Below are 6,663 nucleotides of genomic sequence, written 5' to 3'. Positions count from 1 at the left end.
AGGGCGATCGGTATGAATTGACGTCATGTTTCGGACTTCTTGTAAAATGGGTGTGCGCAAAATATAAAGGGTTATCACTCAAATGTTTCGTTAGTGTAATAAAATTCAACAATTACTCGTGTGTACTCTGTGAATAGATTGAACAACGAAAGAAAATTTTCACGAATTTGCGCGAGGAAAAAATGAAGTTGTGATAACTTGAACTTTTTTTGGTATTATTGGATAGTAAACGCATTTCCCTTTGGTTTCGGTTACAATATTACCATAAATGTATTCTTATTGAAACGCTTTAAACATCCGGCTTGTTGTGCCCAAATATCAATGGAGACTGGAAGCACCTCACCCTTTACCTGCCGCCGGTCTGACCAACCTAAAGAAACGTTGTCAGTGAAATTCACGAGGTTGATAAACTGTTCGCCTTGAAGAAGGTAGCACGCTTTTGAATGAGCCCAGAACTTTCCCAGGGGGTGTTCGGCATTTTCCGGGAATTATATCCTAGCTATTCCGTACGAAGACAACTATATGGAACTCAAATGCCCAGCTAACATCCTTAAAGGAGCAAAAACTAGTAAAACCACTGAGTTAAATTGCTAAACAGTGCCAAGAAAAAAGTCCGTGATTTGACTCTATAGGATGTCACCGGAATGAAGATACCTAGAAGCAGGCAGTAGCGGTCCACTAGTGACGGTTGGAGTACACAGAAAAAGCCTACAGGCTTCTCTTTTCCTAAGATGAACTGGTCCCATCCAATCTTGGAAGGGCAGAACTACGAGTGGCTATTAACGATATACTTCCGCATGCGGGAGAATGCTAGTGTCCCAGTCGGAGCTAAAAGCAATCCACCCAAAGTTCCTTAAGGAAACATTGGCCGGCTAGATTCCGATTGTGGTGATTCGTACGTTTATTTTGCTTCCATCTAAACATTACGTATTTTGTCAACTGCATAATCGTTTTTTTTGTTTGAACACGAAAAATTACAAGACACGCACGTGTATAATTCCACACCACACAAATGTGATCACGTTCTTAGACTCTCTATCCTGATTTCGCTCGCGCTTACGGCGGTCATTCGCGAGTCCTATGTATTAATTCTGGTATCAAAACACTTCTTTGGAATTTAATATATGTGGGACTTGTTCAGAAGAAAACTCCTGGGCAACCGCGATTGAATCATTGTTTATTCGCTGACCTGAGCCAACGACGAATTATTTTAAATAAAACAATTATTAGTGGGTCTGTTCCATCTGACCGCTTTGTTATTGTATTCCCAATCTAGCCTCGTTATTTTTATTCCTTTGCCGCACGCTCCTGATAAAGTAACTTATTGAGTAGCCAGACCACTATACGATGCCTGTGATAAGGTAGGTAGCCCAACAGAACGTCCTGAATGGTGTTCTTTCCGCCAATTATTGCAATTAGGTTTCAGAGGTTTCATCCTCAATCGGCGCGACAAAATAAATGCTAGGTTGAATGGGTAGATTCTGGCTTTCTAACCATTATATTGATGTATAATAGTCTGATTAGTCCCTATATGGCTGAAGCGTGATTGTATTCGTTAGCTTGAAATTCGGTTTGTGCTGCGGTCTCTCCTTGGTCCTTTGAATGCATTTATTCGAGCAGTTCTGTTACTCCATTGTTCACGACCCACTTTCTCCCGTTCGAGTATTCAATTAGGGAGCCTCCAAAACCCATCAATTTCCTTTACCTGATCCGAGAGCCTTACGAGCGAAATAAATTAAAGCCCAGGGTAGATCGAAGATCATCGCTAACGGATGCGGCACAAGCGCTGTGGAATAGACGCCCGCGACCCAGAAGTTACCCCACTCTACTGGTTCTCAAAGGTTCACGAAGAAACAGTACCACGCGCCAGATCGTTCCATTACTAGGGGACCCACATGCAGTTACTCAAATCTATGGAAGTGGGTATGCTACCTCACCATTTGATCCCAAAATTAAATCAGCAATGCAAGAACATCAGTGGAAACTGAAAACGTTGAAGATTCAAGAGAATGGAATAATGGTATCTTTCGACGGAACTTCAGCTTCACGTTATTTGACTTTGTTTCGGCAAACACGATGACTGCCACATTCCCCGACAATCAGATAATTATAAACGGAACATGTGGTGAAGAAAACTGGAGAAGAAAACCAGATCTGTGGACAAAAAATATTTTGAGTCCGATAGCGGACAATGCGAACAACTGCAGGAGCCTCAACTGGAAACACCAATCTCGAGAACCATCGCCCTATTTACAGTTCAAAGACCGGAGCAGAACGTGCCAGCGGGCATCAAAACTAGGTGGAAGAAGACGGTATAAGCGTTTGCATGTCTTGTCAGACAAGATCCAAATGCTATACTCCGTGTTTCCTGACATTCATTCTGCAGTGAAAAGAAAGCAGAAAATAAATTGACGTGCTAGTCAAAAAGACGATAAGCAGCCAGCTGTAAAGTGAAATGTGAGGGAAGGAAACTCGGAAGGACCGAATTCTGTACTATCCCAGCAGCTATTCGAACAACCACAAAAGAGGCTTTGTTTGAACCCTGCTTTAGCGGCTGGACAGCAGTGTCAAAGCCAGAATAAATGCGAATTTTCGAGACCCTCCAGTTCTACGATTACAGGAAGAAATTCGTTCAAAGGTTTCAAAGAAAGCAACACTGGGTTACTGTGAACAGAAGATGGGTATATTCGCTTATATAAAAGATGCCTGCGAAGTGACTGTGGGGCATTTGCAACGTCGCAATTGACAGTCGCCTTCAAGCCTATAGGCACAATGAGAAGAACGCTCTAAATAATAACAACATCAATAATAGGTTTGTTCATCAACATGTAGGGAACATGACAATTGAGGCATGATCGGGTCATTACAATTCCTAAAATATACTTGGGATAGTCTGAAGATATTCTGCGGCGCCCCTAGCTTACATCAGCATGCAAAAATGTAACTGCACCCCACCAAAGCCTACGTCATCAACCAAATAAAACCCACCCCTGCCTACTTCCTCAGGAGTAGATGCATAAAAGAAGAATAATATGTAGGCAATTAGATTCCAGAATACAAGGCTAGCGCCTAAAGGCTTTTTCGCCATGCACCACTGGTTGTCTGAAGCTGATAGCAGTGCCTCGGGAAAAGGTGGTCATTGCTCTTACATTCACTTTTCCTCCTAGGTTACAGAATTTTTCACGGCATAGAATGACCCACAAAATATCTAGTCAGTCATCCTGAAAGTTCTACCTCCGTCAGTTCTTATGCTTACTTTCCCTTACCTCTGTGCACTTTTAATGATTTTTCGGTCCCTGGTACCATAATAGTTTATATTGGCGGGCTTAGCTGGTCATTGATCACCAGGCTACTAAGTGCATATCCACCCCCATCCTGTCTCAATTAATCACTTACTGCCATCACCAGAATTCTGGCGAATGTTCCGTTTTCTCTTTATTTACCTGATACTACCTGATACTTCCCAGAACAAATCAGACCTTACTGGTCCCTTCCTATTCCCTCTACTTCCCAAGCTTTGACCTTCGGCTAAACCTGATTTGGACACCCTATTTGGCTGCTATCCACTCCAAATGATCTGTGCTTTACACCAGAAGGGATCCACATCCGTACCAAAAAATACCTGAGATCTTAAAATGGCTTAGTTTGACATCAGCGGATTCCCTGGACCAACCCCTGAAAAATCCCACTGCCCACACTATTGCACAGCCCGGCCCAAACACCTAAAGCATGACGTTCATCACGGGGTTGTCCAGAAATCGAAGCAGGTCAGTGAAATGATGGCAGGGCACTGCCATACTCAGTTTGATAGCATGTTTTCAACTATTCACTTTCTACTTTCGGCGATGTCCCCGCCCAATCAAACCCTCCCCTACAACGGTCCCCTGTTTGTTACCATCCCTTCGGCGTTTATCTTCAGCCGCTTCACTAGAGTAATTGTTGGTTACCATCCGCTCAACGTTTATCTTCGACCGCTTTCACAGGCCGGTTACCATCTCATCAATGTTTACCTTCACCCTCCCACATAATTTGGTTGCCGCATGGACATCCACTATTTCACTGCTGTTCTGATTACGTCATGAACATTTCGCCCCACGACTGAGCGAGGTTACTGTAATCTTATCCTAAGACAAAAAACGCAAGTGCATCCTCGCTCACAACGTTAACGTATATATATGCAGAACAACGACAGCAAGAGGCCGAAGCTCGTCACTTCACACGGCGTATTGACCAGGGTCAGTTCAAACCCACGCACGACTCACTGTGCAGGAAAAGTCTGGGCTCGATAGCATTTTGGATCGAACGACAAGAAACAGGCCAGATCGTAACACCCTCCGTCAAGACCCACGTTCAATTTCACTGCGTCCTACAAATCTCGGCTGCGTCTACTACAACTTATCAAGTGAAGAACTCGATAAGTCTCTTATTCGTTTTGTGTATTATTCAGTTGTACTAGTGTCTTTATTCGTTTTGTGTATTATTCAGTCGTACTAGTGTCTCTGGAAACCACCATATATAATTGTTTATTGCCAGTGTTATTTCGCCTTCTGATAATAATTCGAGTGAAAGATAACAGCACTAGCACCCACAGAGGTAAGCTGAACCCCTGCTAACTGTGTTTCCATTTCCACGCTGGTTTAGGCGTGCTCAAGACTACATCGGATACGGACCACTTTTAATTAGGTATTTCTTGTTTTCGCACAATCCCCAGCAACCACAAACCTCTCGGTCATGTTCTATTCTGACTATAACCGTACGGTCATGTCTGACGGTATGCCACCCACTAGTTGAGAATAAAAATTATTATTAAGTCGATCAAGGATGATTCACATTCCTGAGAAGCCTGCACGGCAGAATTTTTAAACCCGCTTTCGAGATTTAGGATTTCTGGTCCAGTAGCAGAGAGATAAGATATCAGCGTTAATCAACAGCGAAGTGTCTTTCGTTGGCAACGACCGAATCCAGGGAGGAAGGTATTTGGCCTGTGCAGTATCGAGTGGGTGCGAGGACGCGTTGAGTCCAAGCGCTCTGTTGATTGAATTGATTAGCGCCGCTGCAAAATGTCCGCTAGACCCGACGCGTTCGAGCTCCATCCAGAAGGCCTTCAGGCGTTTAAATCGCCCATCAGCAGATGTGTAATGTGGTAGCTGGATAAGAGTTAGTCGAAGACTTGTGTGAGGAACTGATCTTCTTCCGGAGGACCCGAGGAACAACGGTAGATTACGTCTGGAAGAAGAGAATCTGTCCCGTGCAGCGGGATTTGGATCTGCTTTGCATCGCGTGAAGCTGTCAGAGGGGACTATCAGTATGGGCAGCGCCCATGTAAGTATAGAGCAATCGACTCGGAAAGTAGAGTAGCCGTCTACCAAGATCTCCGCGTTAGAGACATCTGGTGTATTCCAAGTGTATGCCAAGGCAAGCTGACCTATCCAGATCGCGACGTTTGTTGAACAGACTGGGATAGTTTGTGCACAGGCATTTCATTACTGCCTCTACTGCCTCCGAGAATGAGGAGCTGGTAGGTGCGCTGCTAGGGGTTCGCGGATTTAATAGCTGTACGTCGGGTTTGGGTTCAGGGCTCAGAATGGACCTCACCGGCCCTCTGCTTTTCATTTTTAGGCTTTTTTCGCCCCTTGAAAACCTGGTTTGCGCAGGACCTCTACCTTTTGAAAACACTGTTTTTCTACTCAGTTGAAAAATTTTGCACCCTAATACTTGTGGCTCGCTCAGTGTGGCCATTTAAACGACTAGTTTTGCTGTTGTCTTAGGATTTAGGGTAAACATGCGTTTGTTTCGTTTCTTGAGCATTTCGGCGATGTTCAATTGATAAGTTGCCAGTATGCTCACTATTCGCACTATGGGATAGTTTTCTCAAAATCTACGGCATTTTCAGGCATGCAACTTCATAGTGTAGAATGTATGTGCATAATGTATATGTTCATGCATTATAGAAAATCATTTACTATGACGATTTGTTTAAGTGAGCACGTGCTGAAGGTCAATAAACACCACCGAGTGTGAATACCCCGCCTGATGATGAAAAATCGCGAAATGTAGAAAACGTCTACTCACTTACAATAAACGAAATTTGCAGGTAGTCTTCCACCGGAAAAAATTCCCTGAACATCCTAGAATCTAGATGGCCATTGGAGATGTAAAATGTGCGTAGGAGCATTCGTGCAAGCAAATTTTGATTGATGATTCCTGTTGCCGGTTAAGTAGTCCTGGTTAATTATTTCTTAAAATTCATGCAAAAGCAGGCATGCAGTCAGGCAAAAAGCAGAGTTTTCCATTTTAGGTTGCGAACTACGCTCGGAAGACCTCAAGGTTTATCGATTAGGAACATGGAACATACTTTGATCATACCGGACGGCTGAACGGACCTAACTTGCGCACACGACTAACACGCGGCTAGGGGTAAACGATGCCGGAGCGCACATGCCCATCTGCACAGGAGAAAAGGCTCAAAATGGACGTCGATAAATGTTGAGATATATTGGCCGTTTTGAAGTGGACATACGTCCTTTTTGGCAGGCGCATTTTTTTGCTTCCTGAGAAGTGTTCATTTGGCCGCTGACTTCCTGAAATGAGAGGAAGGTATAATAAGGTTATCAAAATATCACCGTGAGACTGGCGGCCGACAAACTGGTAGAGATACTTACC

The sequence above is a fragment of the Opisthorchis viverrini genome (genome assembly GCF_000715545.1).
Source record: "Opisthorchis viverrini unplaced genomic scaffold opera_v5_105, whole genome shotgun sequence".
NCBI classification, from domain to species: domain Eukaryota; kingdom Metazoa; phylum Platyhelminthes; class Trematoda; order Opisthorchiida; family Opisthorchiidae; genus Opisthorchis; species Opisthorchis viverrini.
Note: the sequence above shows the minus strand (reverse complement) of the source record.